Source organism: Etheostoma spectabile, chromosome 12, assembly GCF_008692095.1.
Source record: "Etheostoma spectabile isolate EspeVRDwgs_2016 chromosome 12, UIUC_Espe_1.0, whole genome shotgun sequence".
NCBI lineage: Eukaryota > Metazoa > Chordata > Actinopteri > Perciformes > Percidae > Etheostoma > Etheostoma spectabile.
Window position 1 is genome coordinate 23273322 of NC_045744.1, and position 24348 is coordinate 23297669.

Genomic DNA, 24348 nt, shown 5'->3' on the forward strand with positions numbered 1-24348 from the left:
TAAAGATGTGGATCCTATTCCATGATTACAAGACAAATGTCTCAGATCACACGTCCTTCCACTACTTGTGTAATAAAATTATGGAGATTTTGAAAGGGAATGCTGCAACCTTTTTTAAGATGTGTCATCACATTTTTTACTTTTCCCATTCCCAAAAGAGGCGGTTGCTAGGCATCGTCGCCAAGTGTGTGAATGTTCATGCGAGTAGATTAAAAAAATCATCCAATTGCAGTGACAGTGAATTGAGTCAAATGCACATATTGTGCCAAACAAACTGAAAGTTGAGTGTGTGTGTGTGTGTGTGTGTGTGTGTGTGTGTGTGTGTGTGTGTGTGTGTGTGTGTGTGTGTGTGTGTGTGTGTGTGTGTGTGTGTTGCAGCCTGTACTGCTTCCAGTCTTTCTGAGAAACATAACTGTAAACACACACACACACACACACACACACACACACACACACACACACACACACACTGTAGGGTTTGGACTCTGTTCAGAAATTCATTAGGAGGAAAATTAGCATAGTTAAAGCCGGAGCTTGACTGAGTTTCACCCTCAGAAAGCCCGGGGGGTGAAGCCAGCGAGCCGTGACGCATTTCAAACACGGCAAACTACAAATACCCGTGGAAATATCTCAATTGGAGGGCGAGGGAGTGCTGAACACAGCAATACGCTATGAGCACGGCACTTGGCGGGAGTCTGTCAGAGACTCGCCCTACGGAGAAACAAACAAGTGTCCGGAAATGTGTTTCAAAACGGCTTCTTCTCTTTTCATTACCTCAACATTTCTGGCATTTCTCCTTCTTTTAGTTACAAATTGATAATGTGCACGGAAACCTAACATGTACAGTATACAAAGCAGGGCTGTAGTCAAGACCACCTTTGTCGAGTCCAAGACCAGGACTAGTCAGGTCCAGGTCAAGACAAAAAGGTTCGGGTCCAGACCGAGTCCAGGACAGAAAAAAAGGTCTTACGCATGACTTTATCAAGACACTAATTTTGGCTTATTTGTTAATATAAAAGCAAAAACAGTGTCACAACACCCAGTATTTGTAAGTATAGCCGTTCCCCTTGATATCATATAATCTAAAGACAACAGAATGACATATGGTGATACCTCATAATAGCTACATACACATACATACTGCTACAGTAGGTACTAGTACTGAGTATTTGAGCTCTGCTACTAAAGTTGCTAGCTGCTTTGGCAACGTTAGCTAACGGCCGCTAGCATACGTACAGGCTAACTTTTGACAGTTAGCTTAAAACGTAACAAATCCCCACCCATCTCGTAGGAGCAAAGCTTAATATTTCATTCAATGAAATGATGATACAAAAGGAGCACTAATGCCACAGGTGTTATGTTGACAACGTGGACGCAAATGTAGGAAATTCCAAAGGCAGTTGTAATATTTACCTTTTAGGCTAGGCTAACGCTGCGCCGCTAACGTTAGCAAACGTTGGCGTAGCGTTTTCTAGCTAGCTGTCTAAACTTGTGATAAGCCGAACATCATCCCCGCCTGAACTGTGTTCACTTTACCTCCAATAGTATTATGAACATAACAAAGACACCTGGACTCGGCCGAGACCAAAAGCCATATTTGTCAAGACCAGTGGCCGAGACCGAGACGAGTCCGAATGCTAGCGAGTCCGAGTCAAGTCCGAAACCACAGAAAAACGGACTTGAGTCCAAGACCGGACTCGAGTACTACAGCCCTGATACATAGAATATGAAGAGGTCCAAACCAAGACACAAGCTTTGGAAAATAATTATTATTCATGAGCAAAAAGTACAATAAAAATGAATTTTCTAATAATAACTGTCGTACATATGTTTACCTACTGTATATCATCATTGGATTTAAAGCAAGTAACTAAGTAACCCTGAGATGTTTTGTCAATCCTTTTAATTTATTTATTTATTTTTTTAAAGGTGCCCTGCCACATGTATTTTATGACTTTGTGGTAATGTCTGAAGTTCTACCATGGATACTGTAACTTGGTTTCCATGGTTACTTGGTTTCAAGCCATTCTAGCGTGGTATAGAAAGCCTGCAGGAAGACTCAGGTCTCATTAGTATTCAACAAGCTAAGCAGCTTGACTCTGATTGGCTAACAGCTAGCCAATGACATGACGTCAGACTGACCAGCTGTTGTAATTGGTCTGATCCGTGTCACATTCTCATTAGGGACTGAGCCCCCCTAAAGGTCCGATCCCACAATCACCCCAATGTGGAGCACAAATAATGCAATTTGAAATGTAAATTAGGGCTGCACAATGAATCGAATTTTAATAGCGATCACGATTTGGACTTCCCACGATCAAATTTGCGTCATTTCATAGAACGCTCCGGGTTTTTTGCAAAGCCAATCTCCCGCTACTACCGTCTGCTCATGAGCCAGTCAGAGTAGTTCACTGCACCCCGTGCGTCTTAGTTTCTAGATGTAGACAGTCCCAGAGGACAGATAGAGTGAGGAAAACTCAACAGATAGCAGTCGGTTAACGTCGGTATCAAGGTTTACCAGTTTGCCAGTAAACGCAACATTTGTCCCGTCTGTTTTTCAGACAACAGCGGTGAGCAGTGCTAGTCGGTGCTAGTAGCGTCTGTTAGCTGTTAGCTCCTCTAGGACGCACCGGTGCTAGTAGCGTCTGTTAGCTGTTAGCTCCTCTAGGACACACCGGTGCTAGTAGCGTCTGTTAGCTGTTAGCTAGTAGCTCCTCTAGGACGCACCGGTGCTAGTAGCGTCTGTTAGCTGTTAGCTAGTAGCTCCTCTAGGATGCACCGGTGCTAGTAGCGTCTGTTAGCTGTTAGCTCCTATAGGACGCACCAGCGCTAATGTCCTCGCATCCGCTGCAATGTTGTTTATATGGATATGGTTTAATTTTGCGTTACATGACCCATTTCGTCTGTAAAGCCGTGCCTGTGTTGGATCTTTCTACGCTCTCTCGTCCTACTCTCTCTCCTCTTACTCTCCGCGCCCCGCCACACAGCGGCCGCCGGTCCACACTTCTGACATTTGTCCACAGTTTTCATTATTATTAACACAGCTGTATATTGTTAAGTATGAGGGGGCAAACCTGTATTTGTACCAGTGTTTCCATGGTAACTCTGTTATCGCGGCCGCTACGGCGAAGAACACAGAAGAAGTTACTGAATGCAGCTAACTTCAGTTGGTAGAGTAACAGCGTGGGAGACGGAGCTGCTGGACCGAGACCGGGACCTGGACCATGGCCAAAATATCATAGTTAATAAAAATGCAGCGCAGTGACGATGCAGACGCTTCATACACACGACGTGTGTATCCGCCGTTCGACCCGTTCATAGTGATCAGCCGTCTCTCTGTGAGTAGCGTCCATCACACTCCTTCTCTCAGTTATAAATAGCCTATGTGACAATAAAATTTGTTTTGGTTAAAATCAACAAATAATCGTGAAAATAATCGCGATCAAAATTTTGATCAAAATAATCGTAAATATAATTTTGGCCATAATCGTGCAGCCCTAATGTAAATAACAAAAAAAACAACCGTGAATCACGTTCTATGGACAATTTCTGTTAAAATATACAGACATACAATTGTTAATACGCAGATATTCCTTAGAGTGTACATTATAAAAGGAGAATCGACGTCCCAGTGTCAGCTTTTAACTGAAGCAACTGCCAACTACTTGACCCCCGAAACGGCCCTCACGCCTGGTTACTGGTTACAGCGACAGATGCCATGTTGTTCTGTGGCCTGGCAACAAAGGCAACATACAGTCGAGCTGGTGGTGACCTAATTCACAAGCCAACCTCCATCCCTACAGGGCGAAGCTACAGTACACGCAACATAAGACACACACACACACACACACACACACACACACACACACACACACACACACACACACACACACACACACACACACACACACACACACACAAACACAGCTCAATGTCTAATGTGGCCGGCAGAAAAATGTCCCATAATGTGGGACCCGCCAAGACCACAACATGGAGAAAAGTCAGTGTAATCAGGGTTTTTCCTGCATAGAAGAACTTTTGGCACCCCCACAAAGAGGGAATTTTCTTAAAATTTTCTTAAAATTGAAAAAAAAATAGCAACTCAAATCTTCTCTAGTGTCTTGATGGTTTATCAGCAATTTACCAAACAACTGTTGAACAATTTCCATTCAATTCAATTTTATTTATAGTATCAAATCATAACAGAAGTTATCTCAAGACACTTTACAGGTAGAGTAGGTCTAGACCACACTCTATAATTTACAAAGACCCAACAGTTCCATTAATTCCCCCAAGAGTAAGAAACTAGTGCGACAGTTGCGAGGAAAAACTCCCTTTTAGGAACAAACCTGGATAGACCCAGGGTCCTGGTAAGGGGAGTCTGATGGTGCCGGTTGGGGGTGTGGCGGTGCCGTTTGGGGGTGTGATGGTGCCGGTTGGGGGTGATGTGATTGGGGTGTGTGTCCGGTTGGGGTGTGATGGTGGGTGACGGCGGTTGGGGGTGTGACGGTGCCGGTTGGGGGTGTGACGGAGCCGGTTGGGGGTGTGACGGGCCGGTTGGGGGTGTGACGGTGCCGGTTGGGGGGTGTGACGGTGCCGGTTGGGGGTGTGGACGGTGCCGGTTGGGGGTGTGACGGTGCCGGTTGGGGGTGTGTGGCGGTGCCGGTTGGGGGTGTGCGGGCCGGTTGGGGGTTGTGGCGGTGCCGGTTGGGGGTTGTGTGGACGGGCCGGTTGGGGGTGTGACGGTGCGGTTGGGGGTTGTTGATGGTGCCGGTTGGGGGTGTGACGGAGCCGGTTGGGGGTGTGATGGTGCCGGTTGGGGGTGTGACGGAGCCGGTTGGGGGTGTGACGGAGCCGGTTGGGGGTTGTGGCGGTGCCGGTTGGGGGTGTGATGGTGCCGGTTGGGGGTGTGACGGAGCCGGTTGGGGGTGTGATGGTGCCGGTTGGGGGTGTGACGGAGCCGGTTGGGGGTTGTGACGGTGCCGGTTGGGGTGTGTGGCGGTGCCGGTTGGGGGTGTGATGCACAGTGGCAATAATAGTCAGAATAAAAGGTAATGGCAAGCAGAAAATAAACTTGAATATTAGCGCTAATCTAAGTTTTACAGTCCAGAGTCGGGCTGTACCGGACTGTCTCACTGTTGACTGTATCTGTCAGCTGTTGTCATAGGTAACGCGAGCCGTAACAACTGGCTCCCTCAAATTTGGTGAAGTTTTGTATTTGCCAAGGTGGATATTTGGCGAGTGAAGGGTGCTAATTTCAATCCTGTTGGTTGAAGTTACGGAAAGATCATGGTCACGGTTAGAAAAGCCAATTGATTGTTTAAAAAAGCCAATTGATTGTTTAAAAAAGCCAATTGATTGTTTAAAAAAGCCAACTGATAGTTTAAAATGGGACACCGACGCCGTCCCATGGAGTATTCGTCCATCTGCTTCCTCATCAGATGAAAGAAAAGCCAAAAAAATAGTTTAAAAAAGCCAATTGATAGTTTAAAATGGAGGATTCGTCTACCCGCTTCATCATCAGATGAAAGCGTCCGCCAAATAGACTGAAAATCTAAATCATTATTATAAATTTCCATCCTCCAGTGTGAAAAAGATGCATGATTTTTTCTTGATGACACTGCAGCTGACACCATGATACTTCTAAATTATAGATTTTTTTTTTTTACATGGCATATCAGTAACATATGGCACAAGGGCAACAGGAAGTCCCATTCAGTACCAAAAGGGACAGTGTGGGACATGAAGCAGGACAACACGCGACTCGACGGCCGCCATGACTTCCATCCAAAAGACACAGCGAGCCGACCATCTGCTCAGGAGCATTTTCCACACAACCGGTTCAGAAAAAAAAAAAAAGGATGGATGGATAACGACTGGAGCGGTGAGGTTTTCACTTCTTTAAAAAAAAACGAGATGAAAACACTTTGGCAGACTTTCCGAGTTTTTTTTTTTTTGCCGTCGCACGCCGACCTCGAGGCGATCGGAGCCGCGGCCCGCTGCGTCGGGGACATTAAATATTTAGCAAAGACACTGGCTGGATTAAGAAAAATGTTGGGAAAGAGATGAAGATAAAGGAGTGCTCGAGTTATAAATAATTACAGCTCAGATATTCAAAATCCCGGGGGAGGGGAGGGGAAGAAAAGGGATTTCCGTCTCTTAGAAATCTGAAGAAAGAATCTCCATCCCGCAGCTGCTGGTTTTGAATAGAGAGAAAACACAAAAATAAAAAGGCTATGACAGTCAAATGTAGGGTTAATAGATGAGAGGGAGAGAGAGAAAGATGTGGGTGGATGGAGACAGGAAAAGGTGGGTGGATAAAGGAATACTAGAGAGAGAATTGAGGTGCAGTAGAGATGTAAAGGGGATGTGTTAAAGGGTAACTACTGTTTTTTCAACCCTATGTTTTTGTGTCCAAGTGACCGATGGAAACAACAATCTTTGACAATTACAATGTAAGTTAATAGGGCAATTATAATAATAGTGCTTATTTTGCCACTGACAGACTCAGATTAATATTCTAAGTGACTGATGGAAACAACAATCTTTGACAATTACAATGTAAGTTAATAGGGCAATTATAATAATAGTGCTTATTTTGCTATTGACAGACTCAGATTAATATTCTAAGTGACTGATGGAAACAACAATCTTTGACAATTACAATGTAAGTTAATAGGGCAATTATAATAATAGTGCTTATTTTGCTATTGACAGACTCAGATTAATATTCTAAGTGACTGATGGAAACAACAATCTTTGACAATTACAATGTAAGTTAATAGGGCAATTATAATAATAGTGCTTATTTTGCTATTGACAGACTCAGATTAATATTCTAAGTGACTGATGGAAACAAGAATCTTTGAAATTATAATGGAAGTCAACGGGGTAATTGTCCACAAAAGTGCTTGTTTTGCCACTGAAAGACTCAGATTAATATTCTAAGTGACTGATGGAAACAACAATCTTTGACAATTATAATGGAAGGTAATGGGGCAATTGTCCAGCTTGTATCTACCTTCACAAAAGTGCTTGTTTTTGCCACTGACAGACTCAGATTAATATTCTAAGTGTCTGATGACATAGACAATACGCTGTCATCACGATACTTATATCACAATACGATATAATTGCATATTGCAATTTAATTATTTTATTATTTATTCCCAATTTCAAATGACGTCCCCAAAAGGAAACTTTGTCAACATCTGTTTCATCTAAAAAGAAACATTTCTGTTTCTGCTCTCACTTAATTTTTATTGCCGCAAAATGGGATTGTCGAGCAGACAAACATAAACCAACACATAGAAATTGTTCACGTATTGTATTGTCCGTATTTGTCTAGCCTAGCTGATGTCTTGTATACATGTCTTTGTCCTTATGTTAACTGTATTGTTATTTTAGTTGTCTAAATCTGTCTAGTCCTTATCGATGTGCTGTATAGCTAGGTCTTGTGTTTCTGCAGAACAGGGACCTGCTGAAAACCAGTTCTTGAACTGAGTCAGGCCCGTTTGCATTGCATTTGACTTTCCTGCATAATAAATATGAAAATTAAATTAAATGAAATATAATAAAAGAGCGATACTTCGGCGCATGTGCATCGATACAGTATTGCCACTGAAAATATCGCGATACGATGCTGTATCGGTTTCCCCCCCCCCCCCACCCCCACCCCTAGTTGTCATGGCTGAACGAGGGAAATTTGAACGTAAGTTAACGAAGAAGAGGTTTTCAACGGGATGACGGACAGTTTGTGGAAAATAACAGATGCCCCAGCCACGTTTAAGACCACGGTAGTTGCTCTGTAGTTTTGTAATTTTCAATTTACAGACTGAAAAACGTGTGCTGCACAATCAGTTTGGACCCGCAGAGAATAAAGAAATAGAACATGCACTTAACCCTTGTGTTGTCTCGTGTCCCTCGGGTCAAATTGAGGTTTTATTTACTTCACAATCAATTAACAAATATTGTCTTTATCTCAATCTTATCTTATCTTATAACAATTGAGATCACATACGCGTTTAGGAAATGCATCAGTCTCTACTAGAACACAATTAAAAATGGAAGTGGGGTTAATTTTTTTGTTTTAAAGTTATATAGAATTCATGTTAAAAATCCACTTTGTGATCATTATTATCTTGGAAAAAGTGGTCATATCCCCAACAATGTTTTGAATTGAGTCAGGAATACATGTTTATCCCAGAAATAAGGTAAGGTCGTTGATTTTCAGGTAGAAAAAATGTAACTTGTAACATTTTTCTTCTTCTAAATATGTGAAATGGGTCAATTTGACCCGAATACCATACAACACTTAACACAGGCATTTTGCATTCAGAGTTACGATATCGTGGTGCGTCGTTATAGGATTGTCTATCAACATATTTATATCGCAGAATCGCTGTATCGTGATATTATCGGTATCGTACCCTGGGGTTCCCATACCGATTCACTTCAGCAGGTAAAAAAGGGAACTTCGAGACTTCTTAAACACTAAACGGTTAATATTTGACATAAGTGGGACAACAGCTGGTCTGGATCCAGCGCTTACTTTAGCATGCAAGCTTCCTTCTCTGCAGCTCTGCAGGTTAATCCTCTCATCTCTGCCTGGAAGCTCAGCACATCCTGGAGTTACACAAATGCCTCTGTGTGTGTGTGTGTGTGTGTGTGTGTGGTGTGTGTGGTGTGTGTGTGTGTGTGTGCGCTCTCTCCTGTTTGTCTTAGTGTGGTTTAAGCAGTCGTCCAGTAAATTTACATCTCGCTGCATTTCTATTTCCATGATGCTTTTTTTTGGGGGGGGGGGGGGTACATTTATTAAGTTATCTAGCCTTAAGATAGCTAGCCTCAGATCTAAATTTAGAGAACGTAAGCTGGTCTTGAGCTTGTTGGCAATGTTAACGCTAGTAACCTTTTGGCACCAAAACCACCCACTACCAAGATTGGGGTTAAATTATGGACATTTTGTTTGTACTCCATTAGAGCCCAGTCGGATTTTTAAGACAGATACTGATATGAATATTTGGTTATTAAAAAATCCAATATCCCGATATACACATATTTTAAAAAAAGAAAAAGAAAATCCATTTATGAGTTCTCACTAAAATAATATGACAATAATTTGGTTTATTGTCACGACAGATCATCAAAATATATTACATTTCTAATAAATAAAATAAAATTTAAAAAAAATACAAACTTAAGATATGAAACTTAATGTCCTTTGAACAAAAACACTAACAAAAAAAATGCCAGAGGGACATTGTAGAGCGCCCTCTGGTGGACAGACTATGCAACGCCATCCCTCATTACATGGTTGACAGTCCGTTTTTATTTTTTAAATATTCATTATCAGAATCATTTATTAGTCAATATAAATGATTTCAATGAACGAGTATTTAAAAGAAGTGAAATTGGCCATTATAAATACCGATAGATCGGGAAATGCCTAATATCGGCCCTCAGTCCTAGTCCAGAATCTACAGTAAACGTGTACGTGAACGCAACGTCTGCAGCATCCCCATATGTAAACAAACCCTGACCCTGAATGCAGCATAGTGTCCGTTCCAAACCCTACTGAAGGATTAGGCTTAGCTGCAAGAATGTCCTCAATAAAGAGCAGTAAAAATAGCCTGTCTCAAAATGTTGGGAATTACAAAGTGGCCTATCAGACTGTGTTTACATGTGAGAGGGAAGGCATCTAAACAGTGTGTGGGCGCTCCACAGCCTCCTCAGTGTGTTTGTCAAAGTGTTTATAGTATATTTTTCTCTCAAAGTGACCCGACGTTCCCAAACTCTTTCTCTCACAGAGCCGCCGATCCCCCTCTGACCTGAAGACCTCGCTGCTGCTTCAGGTTTCAGTCTACTTCACTTCTATTTCTGACGCTTCCTGTCTCGGCCTGTCTGTGTTGCTATTTATTTGTCTACCTCTGTACGAGTCTCTGGCGTGCCTCTGTTGTCTTTCAGTCCAGTTTATTTGATGCTGTAGGGAGTTGCATTTATTGAACTAGGAACACTAAAGGACATTTTATGCTTCTGTGGAGGAACAATGCAGAGCTTTCGCCGTAGCCTACGTAAGTGGCCTGGTGTTCACACGTATGTGTGTGTGTGTGTGTGGTGTGTGTGTGTGTGTGTGTGTGTGTTTGTGTTTGTGTGTGTGGTAGAGAAAGGGAGATGTGAGAGTGTTGCCCCTGTAGTGTTAATTTGGTCAGACGAGACAAGACTAAATATGTTCGTCAACGAGCTCTTTTCCCATGACGAAGACGAGACCGCACCAATGTCCAAAAACGCTGACTAAGACTAAATGCATTAATGTTGATGCAATAATTGATGTTGGAGAGTGTGCATGTTCCAAAACAGGCCAATTGCTTGGTTCCCAGTATTTAGTGAACTGTGGGCCTATAGTGTTGACCCCTGGGTTGTCCTCCCATAGACCATTAAAGCCCGGTTCAGACCAAAGATGAGTTGAAACCTCGGTCTGCGGCGTTGTGCAACCTGCCAGTTCACACCAGGGAGACGAGACGAGACGGAGTATCATCTCAGTAGCAACAACTCTTTGTACTTCCGTTCTAACTTCCGACTTACAGGCTTTGTCGTCGCTGGATATATCATTTGTTGTGTCTAAATATGAATGTGTAAACCGTTAGTGATATTGAGACGCTTGCTACAGTTACACTAGTGTGTAACTAGTGATGAATCGGCAAAAACCCGTTTTATTTCTCTGATTCTGTGCTTTGTTCTTCTAATGCCGCTGGGCGTCTATCTCTTAACCATATCCATGATACCCCCAGGGTTCTCCAAATTAAATTTAAAGCTTTAGCACGTAACTTTTGGTATTAATGAACGTCCGTTATATTCAAGCCATTGCCAAATGAGTTTCTACAAAGCTGATTAAGACTCCACACAACTCTCTCTGGATCTCTCAGTATGACTGTGTTCAGAAGATTGACTCTTCTGAAGAGTCCATCATGTTTTGTTTTTTTAATCCTCTGTGTCCTCCTTGGTGTCTAGCCACTGTGTGGAGGATGGGTGGGGGTGGTGAGAGATCACGGAAGGCTTGTATCACGTGGAAGTGAAGTAGGAGTGCAGTAGGAGGTAGTTTTATTTTAACTATTGTGAAAACCAAATCAATTCAAAACGTTCAGATCAATGTGTGAATGGAACTCTCTCCCAAATACTATCCTCAAATTCCACTTTGGCTGAACACACACACACACACACACACACACACACACACACACACACACACACACACACACACACACACACACACACACACATCCGTCTAGCATCTCTCATGCCTACACACTGTTTTGTCTGGGCGATAAAAAATAAAAATGTAGATCCGGGCTGAACAGCATGTAAATATCTCTGAAGCAGAGAGTGGGCGTGATAATCTGGATGAAACACACGGCCCCTGTAGATTAAATAAAAACACACACACACACCCACACACACACACAAAGCTCCCAGCATTCACAGCTCACACTCAGCCAACCCCTTAGATAACACCATCGGGTTAGGTAAAAACAGACTCCTTACTGGAGCAATGGCCCGATGAGGACGGAGAATGGCGGAGCATCCTGTAACTGACGGAGACACTGAAAGTACAGATTTCCACTTTTGCGACATAATCAACGGCCACTAGAGGGCACTGCAAATATAAACATAAATACAAGTCGGAATTGCTGCTTGCACAAATTACCTATGGGAGTGTTTTTCGCCCTTCAGCTGCTGCGGTAAAATACGTTTCTATTTTCCAGATCACTGGCATTAAAAGCAACCAGTAATACGGAGGTTAAGGGTTCAAAAGCCTCGTATCAGTGATGACAGATACTGTAACCGCAGACTGATCAGCTGGATCACGACGGAGCTTTTTTAGCATGACATAATGCTTCACAGTTCACGGCCCTCATTAAATGCAAAGTAGGCCAGTGTTGTGTAACTCTGAATGCATGTCCGTTGTTGGCTTAAACCAGTCATGGTCGTTGTCACTGTCACATAACAATCTGGGGTTATGTCTGCCATCTTGTTGGACACTTTTATCTGAAATGAATGCACAGCAGGACTTAATAAGCACTTTCACAGTCTCCCTTTTCTGACCCAAAGCTCTCCCGGTTGCCTGGTTATGTGAGAAAACAAACCAAAAACTGAAGGAAGCCTGTGTAACATAAGACACCGTTGACTCTCTTCCACACAAAAAAGAAAGAAAAAAGAATACAATGGCTCATTTGAAGCAGCACAGAGAAGTCACATTGTTGAGGATTACACAACAGAGTGAGGAGTGAGGAGGAGGGCATTTGAGGCTATTAATGAGCAAATTGGGAGCGCGGGTGAGCTCCGGATTGCAGGAAAGGACCAAATAAAAGATGAAATACCCGTCTTTCCTTTCTTGCAGAGACATAAAGAATCAGCTCAGATGTCGGCGTATTTTTCCTGGGTTCATCGAAGACATAATTTGACAGAGGAGATTAAGGGTATTTCCTCAATGAATGTGAAGTTTTTCAATAAAAAAAAACAAAAAATGCAAAATGACATCCTTTTGGACTGCTATCACCCTACCTATGTCCAAAACTTTAGAATAGTTATAGCAGACAAATAAATAAATAATCAACACAACAAGTTTAAGACTAAGCTTGCTCAAGAAGAAACTACAATCATTGGTCTTTAGTTTGGTGATGTCTAAAAGGACTAAAAGGCTTTAGAAAGCTTAGATGCTGATAAAAACGGCTCGGGTGCTGCACCTAAGACTTGTAACGGCGGGGGAAACCCTGGATGTGAAGCAGGACATCCTCTGTGAGGGCGTTTGTGAGGGAGGGAGGGAGTGAGTGAGGGAGTGAGTGAGGGAGGGAGGGAGTGAGGGAGTGAGGGAGTGAGGGAGTGAGGGAGGGAGTGAGGGATGGTTGACGTCCACAAATCATCCATCTTTATCAACTAGACTTAAATAATCACTTCAACACTTAGCAGGGATGACACCACACACACCACACACACACACACACACACACAGACACACACACACACACACAGACACACACACACACACACACAGAGTTAGACAGGTCATGTGTACATTAACAGATGATGTGGGTTAAAAAGGCTTCTACCCCTTTTTTAAGGGTCAAATGCTGCAGAAGGGCTGTCACTCAACATACCGGAGAGTTTTCTATTCAGGCCAATGCTCTTATTGGTCCCTCGCTCTCGTTTTTTCTAACCATGTTGTCAGTCGGGCTGCACGATATTTTTGACTGATATTGCAATATGATTCAATGATCGTTTGAGTTGAGCCCCATCCCCGCACAATCACTGTTACTGTTCTTTAAAAGATTTGCAAACTACCAGCTTTTTTTCCACATGAGCAGCTGAAGCGTCGTCATTTTCATGACTCCATAACCATTCGGAGACTGTTTCTCTTTGTTCATGATGGTGTGTGATTACATTGAGATAAATCCGCCCCCTGGTCACGGAGCCCAGCCAACAACATAAAAATGCAAATTAGGTTCATTGTCTGTTAAAAAGAAACCATCGCGGGCTTCTCCACACGGTGAGATTTCAAAGATTACAACCCTCGCATGGAAATTACACAAAGAGAGGAAGGAGGAGGAAAGAAACCGCTGCAAATGACTTGATATTGAATCATAGCAACCAAAAACGGCACTCTGTCATCTGAAGAGCTAACAGCCAAACGTGGGCAGTATGTCTGTTGTTTTAAGAAACCGTGAGCAGCATGTGAAGAATTTATGTTGCAAACTTGTAACAAACTCTGACAAGCAACTTTGATGCATGATCGTCTGAGGGACCGTCCAACATAGTCAAGAGAAGAAGAGTCCCCTCATCAGGTGGGAATCCCATGTCGGATTTTTCTTACTATACATGCACTCAGTTGCAAGTGTGGAAAAAGATCTAGAGCCCAACCAACGAAGGATTTTTAAGGATGATACGCATTCAAATGTTTGTCCGAAAATCCATTTAATTTCTAATTTATTTTAAATCCAGAAACGCATAACAAGACATGAACAGATTTCCCTAACATTAGTTATGTGTAGTTATTTATTAGTTCTCACTAAAATATGATAATTTCTTTTATTGTAACAGAACAGAGGAACATCAACATATAGTAAAGGCCTGATAAATAACATGTGTAAAAATACAAACTTAAGATATGAAACTTAAAGTCATTTGAACAAAAACACACTAACAAAAAAAACAAAATAATCTGTGTTACCAACAGGGACGCTGTAGAGCGTCCTCTGGTGGACAGACTATGCAACCCCATCACTAACAGGGACGTTGTAGAGCGTCCTCTGGGGGACAGACTATGCAACCCCATCACTAACAGGGACGTTGTAGAGCGTCCTCTGGTGGACAGACTATGCAACCCCATCACTAACAGGGACGTTGTAGAGCGTCCTCTGGTGGACAGACTATGCAACCCCATCACTAACAGGGACGTTGTAGAGCGTCCTCTGGTGGACAGACTATGCAACCCCATCACTAACAGGGACGTTGTAGAGCGTCCTCTGGTGGACAGACTATGCAACGCCATCACTAACAGGGACGTTGTAGAGCGTCCTCTGGTAGACAGACTATGTAACACCATCACTAACAGGGACGTTGTAGAGCGTCCTCTGGGGGACAGACTATGCAACCCCATCACTAACAGGGACGTTGTAGAGCGTCCTCTGGTGGACAGACTATGCAACGCCATCACTAACAGGGACGTTGTAGAGCGTCTTCTGGTGGACAGACTATGCAACCCCATCACTAACAGGGACGTTGTAGAGCGTCCTCTGGTGGACAGACTATGCAACGCCAACGCTCCAAACATGGTTAACCGTCCGTTTTTGTTTTATTTTTTAGATATTCATTAATTAGAATCATTTATTTGTCATTATAAATGATCAATGAAATATTATCGGCCATAATAAATGCCGATACCGATAGTTCGGGGAATGCCCGAACGACATATCGCCCCCCCCCCCCCCCCGACATATCGCCCGGCTCTGTGCAAGGGTGAAAGGCTTTCATCAACATCTACCACACAGCCTTGATGATGTGTTGCTTGCTGACATATTACAAGACAGATATAATCAGGTCATCACTAAATGTCCTTTGTCAACACATTTAACTAATTTAAGAAAACATTAAACCTAAAAAGTAGCCATTGAAATAAAGTGCTTAATTTATAATTTAAGACTGCCATGGTGCTAGTGGGGGGGGGGGGGGAGGGGGGGGGAGTGCACGGTCTACATGTGAACTGCATTGCATTTATTATGGCCGATAATATTTTATTGATCATTTATAATGACAAATTAACAATGCTGATAAAAGAATATCTAAAAAATAAAATAAAAACGGACGATGCCGACACACGTAAAAACGCAAATATCGGCCGGCCGATAAAATCGGTCTATCACTAATATTGGGTATTGAACGACGAGGCATTTTTCAATCTGTGATCCTTCAGAGGCAATAAGGTCGTTACCTAAAAAGTATTAAATTGGGTGCCCAACCCTACCACCTGTACAGGGAACTAAACCTGTCCCCCTTTAGTGTTAGTGCCACCGAGCAACAACACCGCAGAGTTAGAGGCAGTTGTAAACAATGCGAAGGAGGGAGGGAGGGAGTTACTATTTGTCAAGTACAGAGGCAATTTTATTTACATATGCAAAGGACACCATCTGGAGCACTGTAAACCTCCAACGCCCAGCCGAGCCACACTTGGCTGCGCTCCAGACTCCCAACACTCAGGTCCGTGGGTTGGATCCCGGGTTTGTGTACAAAGAGGGAGGCAGAGGTCAGAGTTCTCCAGCGGTTTCTCCTCCGTCATGTTTGTGGAAGAGGATTTCTAAAGTCTCTCTGCTGATTCTTAAAACAAGTGTCTCCTCTCCAGGACCACCTGGAGGCTGGATGTTTTTTTTGGGGGGGGGGGGGGGGGGGGAGGGCAGAGGTAAATGCCACAAGGCTTTGGGAGGATTTTCAGGAGCCACACAGCTGATGCATGGGAACATACAGGTTGGAGTCCTGTAATTCAGCTGCAGCTTTTGACTCAGGCTGTTCTCATTACCCATTCATACATATAGCTATGAAAAGTACTGCACTGTAATTTGGAATGTATTCCACGTTTTCACTAGAGCTGGGCAATTTATCAATATTATATTTATATCGTGATATGAGGCTAGATATCGTCTTAGATTTCGGATATTGTAATATCGTGATATGGCATAAGTGTTGTCTTATCCTGGTTTTAAAGGCTGAACTACAGTAAAGTGATGTCATTTCCTGATCTTACCAGACTGTTGTAACTGTTCTATTATTTGCTTTTTACACACTTAGTCATTTTATCCACATTACTGATGATTATTTATCAGTAATCTCATTGTGTAAATATTTTGTAAAAGCACCAATAGTCAACACTACAATATCGTTGCAGTATCGATATCGAGGTATTTGGACAAACATATCGTGATTTCTCCATATCGTCAAACTTTCCATGACAACCGGCAAGCAGATCTCTCCGGCTGTTTAAAGCCTCTCGGCCTTTTGCAAGCTGCTCTGGCAAAACAACCAGTATTGTTCAAGATCTTTCATTTTTTATTTTTGTAGATTTACTTCAGTCTGAACACACCATTGCACTGCTACAACAGTCTTTTTATGGGTAGAGTGTGAGTGTGGTCTTGTTTTTTGGAAAGTGTCCAGTGAGACATTGTCCACGTAGTGCTGCCACTAATCTGCCAGGAAGCTTAGGCTCGTTGGATCCTGCTCTGCTAAAGAAAAGGTTTATCACCCTGACATACCGTGAAACAAACAAGCAGCCAAAACCTCCAACGGCCCGGGCCTCCGCTCCAGCAGGGCCGTCGTGGCATTGTTAACATTCACAGCACAATGCTTCTCTTATCCGTCTCCTCTCTTACAGCCAACAACGTCCTAATCTCCCGAGTTGTTTGAACCAGTTTGCAGAACGTCTTGAAGGATGAGGGCAATTTTAGACAGATTCCAGGGATACAACGAAGAGACACAGATGGAATTCATCACTTGTACTCTTTCTGTGCAGACCAGGCTGCCTCCTCCTGTGACCCACAAAAACATGCTGCAGAGTGTTAGAAACTCGCCTCAGGACAAGAAGTTCAGCCTGATATTTGCACCGTGGAGGGTGACTCTACAGAACTCTGTCACTTGGGCTTGTCAGTGCATTAAAAAAGGATGCTAAGTTACAATTTTACAAGCCAATAGCTCTAAAAAGGACAAGAATATATGCATCTGCAGTGGGGGGATGATAGGGTCATGATCAATATCAGTGATCAGGGCTGTTTTTAGGTCTTCTGGGGCAGTTCAAAATCAAATCTCAAGTCAAGATGATAGAAAAAGTCCTTGCAATTATTAAGCCTAAAGATATAAAACATTTCACTTTTACACTTTTTTTAGCAAAGGTGTGCGCCTCTCCTGAAAAATAGACCACTGTCGCTAAAAGTCAGCAACATAGCACCTTTATGATGCAAACATTAAATTCAAAGCTGAACTAAAAAATAGTTATATATTGAAATTTGATATGTAATGTGAAAGACGTCGATCATAGTGACGGACCGACAGAGTTATCACCAACTTTGTAGTTCCCCTGGTTTTACAGCTTTGATTCCCTCTCAGCGCTCTCATCAACCCAGTACCAAATAAAGAGCCGGACAGTCTTTGCAGGAGTTAGACAAGACCCAAAAAAGAGCTATGCATTCATAAGGTAGCCAGAGACATGACTCCAAATGTAAGGCTGCTTTTGTGTCTCATATTTCACAGTTTATTCATTTTTGTTATTGTAGAGTCTGTTCACACAGAGAGAGCACAAAGTGTGTCAGACTCTTGCTCAAGGGCACATCGACAGGCCTCACTGGTTGTTTATTTATCTGACAAATAGCCTGAAGAAACTGAAACAGATTCCCAAGATTACGTGGAACAAACTCTCCTGCCTCGACCGAACCTGTTCTCATACATCAACTGGTATCAAAGGCTGTTTTACATTAGCTCCTCTATAAAGAATGCCGACCGGCCGCGGGTGAGTCACGGGACACAGTGTTTGAAGAAGAGTGTTTCCACACAGCGAGAGGAAGAGGACGGAGAGGACAGACCATGGGAAAGACCATGGAGCATTCCTCTCTGACAGAAAGTGACAAAGCAGCAGTGTTCACCTGCAGAGACCAACATGTTCAACCTGGGGGGGGACCTCTATTGATCCGGTGATGCTTCAGGATGAGGTGGTGGTTTTGATTTGGGTTAATTTAATTGCACAAATAACTACAAATAGACTTTGCAGGTGCAATAAAAACCTCAAAGGAGGCAAGGAAATCAAGTAAATGGCATCAGAGAAAGTCCAACAAGGACACTGAAAGCAGCACTACTGTCACTGTGTCCACGTTGGGACACCACTCGCTGCTATTGGCCATATCTGGACACCTTCAGCCTGATGGACTTTCTGGTCTTTTCGCAGTACTTTACATTTCCGATCATCACCAAAATGTTAACAGAATTGATGTATACCCATCTAACAATCTACGTATGAATTGTCCTATATGTACATGGACATTTAGATGTCTCAGTAGTATATGAAATGAGGGAAAGACGTAAGAACGCTCGGGCGATGGAATTTTCTCCAAAAAAGGTTTCATTTTTATGAACTGGAATTAAGGAGCTCTTATTGCATTAATCCAGAGTGTTGAAGCTGGTGTTTTATTGTGAAGGAAAAGGGTAAGATCCGGGTATTTTTGACAGCAATGATGGGACTTCTTTAATAACGGTCCCCAGCGGTGTCCGGTTCGGTTGATTACCAGCGATGACGACTTTAGCCGACTCTTGTGAAGTAAAAGCTAAAGTGACAAGTTTACACTATGTACCGTTAGAAAGCTAAGAAGTCACACGATAGTTTTACACCATTAAATTAACAATGCCAGACTAGACAGAGGGTAAATACATAAATACGACTGACAGTCTGAGAAAATGAGTTTTGAACATTAAAGCATGTAAACAGGGTCTGGTAGAAACCCAAAATACATGCATGAACCTGAAAATGGGCATGATATGGGACCTTTAAAGCACTAAAAGATCCACAAATAACGAGAGAGGAGGATGAAATAAACTGTGAGAGAAAACACCATCGGTGCTGTTGCCGAGGCACAAAAACTAAGATTGTGTTTGGGCAGCCCTCGGCCAATCACATCCATCACACGGGAGCTCCGTATCTCGTTTCTCGGCAGAGAATCTAATAAAGCTGTACTATTTAAACGGATTAAGTGCCTCATTGTCCGACTACTGTCTGTGCGAGCCCCCCCCCCCCCGCTCCCTCTCTCCCCTCAAACTGTGTCACCCTTGGGATTGGGATTGAGAGTATTCTTCTCCAAGGAGCTCCAGAAACAACAGTTGGTTTAAATGTGATGAGTAACAGAGCTGGGAGGAAGGTTTGGACCCTCATTTAAAAACCTCATGTTGTCCTCGGGTCAAATTGACCCGTTTTCCGATATCAGTGTTGTTTTTAATTACCTAAAATAACATGATTGATTCCACCCAACGCTCTTTGGCAAGTACACATCTCTACTTTCATTAATTTTGCGTCTTATTCAATTTTATAGCATTTGAAAACAACATTATAGTGTTTTTGAAATAGTATTGAGTAAAAGTTGACATATTCCAGTCTGTGATTATCATCAACATCCATTCCTTTAATTTTAGTCTCAATAATTCCTAATTTCTGCTTTTCTAGCTCAAACATTAGGTATAATTTCCTATAAATGAGATTTATTGACCATAAATTCCAAAAATAACTGTAAAACTAAAGTTAATAAGTAGTGTTATGTAATGTTGAAAACATTAAAAAAAAGTGACAAACATTGCAAAAAAGCATCAAAAGTGTAAAAAAAAGGGATAAAATCTTAAGAAAAAGTTAAAAACACTGAAAAAAAATGTCAACAAAAGTGTTGATTTTTAATTTTGACGGGAAGACGACACAAGGGTTAAAAAAACGTTAAAGTTTCCAAAGATTTGGAGCGTGAAGGTGGTTTGAAGAACAGGAACCCTAGGATTCAGGCAGGTGGTGAACCCCAGAAAGGGACAGGACCGAGACATGGTGGTGGTGGTGGTGGCGCAGTGGATATATGACACATGCCTTTGTTGTGTGAGGTCTGGGTTCGATTCCCACTGCAATACATCAACCAATGTGTCCCTGAGCAAGACACTAACTACTATTTTTTGTGACTGTTATTGCCCCTCTTCATTCTAACCCCAACCGGTCGTCAGACACCGCCTACCATGGGTCTGGGTTTGGGTTAGGGCCTGGGTCTGGGTCTGTCCCAGGTTTCTTCCTAAAAGGAAGTTTTTCCTCTCCACTGTGGCCCTGTTGCTTGCTCTGGAGGAAACTACTAGACCTGTTTGGTCCTTGTAAATTCTGGACTGTGGTCTAGACCTACTCTATCTGTAAAGTGTCTCGAGATAACTCTTGTTATGAATTGATACTATAAATAAAATGTAATTGAATATATATATACAGCAAATTGTAAGTGACTTTGGATAAAAGTGTCAGCTAAAGGTCATGACTTCATATAGGTACTGTTGTTCTGTGCATATGAATGATATGGTCGTGTAATTTGCTTCCTGCCTTTCTATTTAGCTTTCTGTAATTCGGCTCTTCTAATATAACAGATGTTAGGAGAGAAACTTTGTTGTGGGTTGGGTTTGGGGGCGGGGGGGGCGGGGGGGGGAAGGTTGTTAAATAGAAGTTTTATTGTAAGTAAACAAAAAACATTATTTGAAAAGAAAAAAAAAAAAAAAAAAAAAGTGGTTTTAGGGGATAAAAACAAGCATCTGGCGCTGGAGCGGGTGGTAATTACCGACGGAAAATACCTATCCCGGGGTCGGGCGAGGCCAGAGGGATCAGAGGGGGGTCAGGGGGGGGGGGGTCAGAGGGGGGATCAGAGGGGGGTCAGAGGGGGGTCAGAGCTGAAAGCATAAACTGTTACAGCGAAACCCAGGCAGGACGGAGGGGGAGCAAACGCATCAAAAGGCAAATATTTGTGCTGTGTGTTTGAGCAGAAAGAGGAAAAATGGAGTGTGTTTGAGCATCGGTTGCATTATTTATCCCAGCGTGGGGGCAAACGAGTTGTTGCGTTCATTTTTTTTTTTTTTCCTACTCCCTTGACCCCTCGAGACCTTAGCGACAGAAGTGGCAAAGAGGGAAGGAAACAGGCGAGAGACGGCTGAAAGTGCCTGTCTGAGCGGCTTAGTGATGCAATCTGCCAGAAACACCCCCCACCCCCAAAATCTCCCTCCCAGCCAGCTCCAGCGATGACATCACCTGAGAAGCAACATGGCAGAGAACGGTTGCTCGGCTGAACGCGGCTACGTTACTTCAAGCTGTCGGAGGGAATTGTTTCCAGGATTAGTGACTTCATGTGTTGTAATTCCCCCAATTATGGAGGAAAAAGTGGGACAGACGGACGAGAATCTTTAAAGCGCCCACATTAGGCTCATTTTCAGGTTCATGATTGTGTTTTGAGATTGTACCAGAATAGGTTTACATGGTTTCATTAAAAAAAAAAAACACAAAAAAAACATCACATTTTTGTTGTACTACACATTGTGTTCAGGTCTCTGTTTTAGCTCCAGAGTGAGATATCTCCCTTCTATACTATCTTCGTTGGAAGTCACACATGCTCAGTAGCTCGGTAAGATCCCATCAGCTAGATAACTCTTTCTCCAGCTTTGGTCTGTCCAACACAGGATTAGCTGGGAGACTTCTTCTAGACCAGGGCCACCTGTAGAATACCTGCAGAACAGGGACAGGAAGTACAACAGGGACAGAAAGTAGTTCTTTTTGGAAATTATGGTCAACTAGTGTTGTAGCAGTGTTTTGCCGTTGAGAATGAGCTAGCATGCTACCGCTAGCATGCTACCGCTAGCATGCTACGGTTAGCCATCTCGTCTCTAGTGACGTAGAAAGCCGTGCAGATCATGAACATCTCACCCGGAGACTGAAGGCCGAGGACATTCAGAAACCAGATCCCGCTCAAAACACCATGGGTAGTTTTATTTTCAACGTTTGCATGTGGAAGCACCGGAGACCCAAAATGACACCCCAAATTCCAGAAAAAGTGCGTTTTCTTTTTTTCATAATATGGGCACTTTAAGTAAAAGCCAAACCTAAAATCTGTTTACCCACATTGTGGTATTTTTTCATCATGTACATTTATTGTTGTTACACATGTGAATTCACTTTGTTAAGAGAAATGCATTAATTATCAGTCATTTTGAATGCCTGCTGTTTATATTCTTGTGTGTATGTTTCATGCCGATCTACTGGACTGGGAATGTAACGAGTAACGGTAAATTTGACCCTTTTCATTTAAAATATCCTAATTTCTGCGGTGTGTTACCACGGCGTGTAAACTCTGCGTTTAATCCTTCCCAGCTTCCTACGAGGCAGCAACAGTTATTTTTTATATATATTTATATCTGTATTTGTTTCTGTCTTTATTGTTGATTTCTTCAAAAATGTTTAATATTAGGGCTGCAACTAAGAAATATTTTCATAAACAATTAATCTGTTGTATATTTTCTCGATTATTGGATTAGTTGTTCGGTCTCTAAAAATTTCAGAAAATTGTGAAAAATGTGGATCAGCGTTTCCCGAAAAGCCCGAGACGACGTCATCACATCACGTCTTGTTTTGTCCACAACTCAAAATCATTCAGTTTACTGTCACGGAGGAGAAAATAAACTAGAAAATATTCACATTTAAGAAGCTGGACCCAAAGAATTTTTCACGTTTGTCTTAAAAATGGACTCAAACCGACTAATCGACTATCAAAGGAGTTGGCGTTTCCTTTACAAGTCTAACTACATAAGTCTAACTTATTGTGGCACTACAACCATTTCTGATTCAGAGTTGTGTAAAAGAAAAAATCTTTTTAATTAAATAAAGAGCTCCAAAGAGACTGCAGTCAAGCCACACAGCAACTCGTACAATCCCCACAGTCTGGGAACGGTAAACTCAGCTCATTAATTATTGATTCTGCAGGAAAAAACAACGTGTTTTATGATCAGCAGGGCCCGCTAGTTGAAGCCAATCAGGTGATGGAGGGTCTTTTAGATAACGCCAGGCTCTGGAATCTGACATTGATCGGACTGACGGTCCGACGGTGGACCAAAAATGCTGATTGGGGGGGTCTTCTGATTGGTCTAATGGCAGATGGAGCGGCCCAGAGCCCATTACACCAAGCACTCAAATCGCCTGAGTAAGCGCCGTCTAATCATAATGTTGTAGTTTCTCTTCCAGTTTTTTCCATCTACTCCACACACTTTCTGTATATCTTTATTATCTGTATTTATATTTTTTCATTACTTTCCAATATTATTTATGGTCACGGGTAAAAGTAATTTATATTATGCTACCTACTTTTTCTTTATTACTCTAATTACATATTCAATTTAATTTTAACGTCACTTACACCGCAATATTGTTTCTTGTACTATGGCAACCGCACTTTACAATACCTTTACAACACATTTACAACGCCTTTACAACACCTTTACAACTCCTTTACAGCACCTTTACAGCACCTTTACAGCACCTTTACAACAAATTTACAACACCTTTACAACGCCTTTACAATCCCTTTACAACACCTTTACAACACCTTTACAACAAATTTACAACGCCTTTACAATCCCTTTACAACACCTTTACAACACCTTTACAACAAATTTACAACACCTTTACAATCCCTTTACAACACCTTTACAACACATTTACAATACCTTTACAACGCCTTTACAACACCTTTACAACACCTTTACAACGCCTTTACAACACCTTTACAATCCCTTTACAACACCTTTACAACACATTTACAATACCTTTACAATGCCTTTACAACGCCTTTACAACAAATTTACAACAAATTTACAACACCTTTACAATCCCTTTACAACACCTTTACAACACATTTACAATACCTTTACAACCCCTTTACAACACCTTTATAACACATTTACAATACCTTTACAACACCTTTACAACAAATTTACAACAAATTTACAACAAATTTTCAACACTTTTACAATCCCTTTACAACGCCTTTACAACGCCTTTACAACACCTTTACAACACCTTTACAACACCTTTACAACACCTTTACAATACCTTTACAATACCTTTATTTGATGCCACTTTACTTTCATTCTACCTTCTACTCATTGTCTGTTGAATGCCTGTTTTTCTTGTGTGTTTACTTGTTTGTTTTGCTGTAATTGAAGAATATGCTGACGTATAAGCGACGTTGTAGCGCGTCCTCTGGTGGACAAACTATGCAACGCCAA

General features: G+C 42.2%; 1 protein-coding gene and 1 long non-coding RNA gene across 2 annotated transcripts in view; one reads left to right on the top strand and one right to left on the bottom strand.

Moving 5' to 3' along the window:
- The window catches only part of LOC116699670 (disco-interacting protein 2 homolog C), a 235373-nt gene that overhangs the window by 197946 nt on the left and 13079 nt on the right, over positions 1-24348 (bottom strand).
- On the top strand, positions 1878-10297 carry LOC116699683 (uncharacterized). Its single transcript, XR_004334482.1, has 4 exons — positions 1878-1887; positions 3566-3575; positions 4231-4239; positions 10194-10297. It is a non-coding gene; the product is annotated as an uncharacterized LOC116699683 (long non-coding RNA).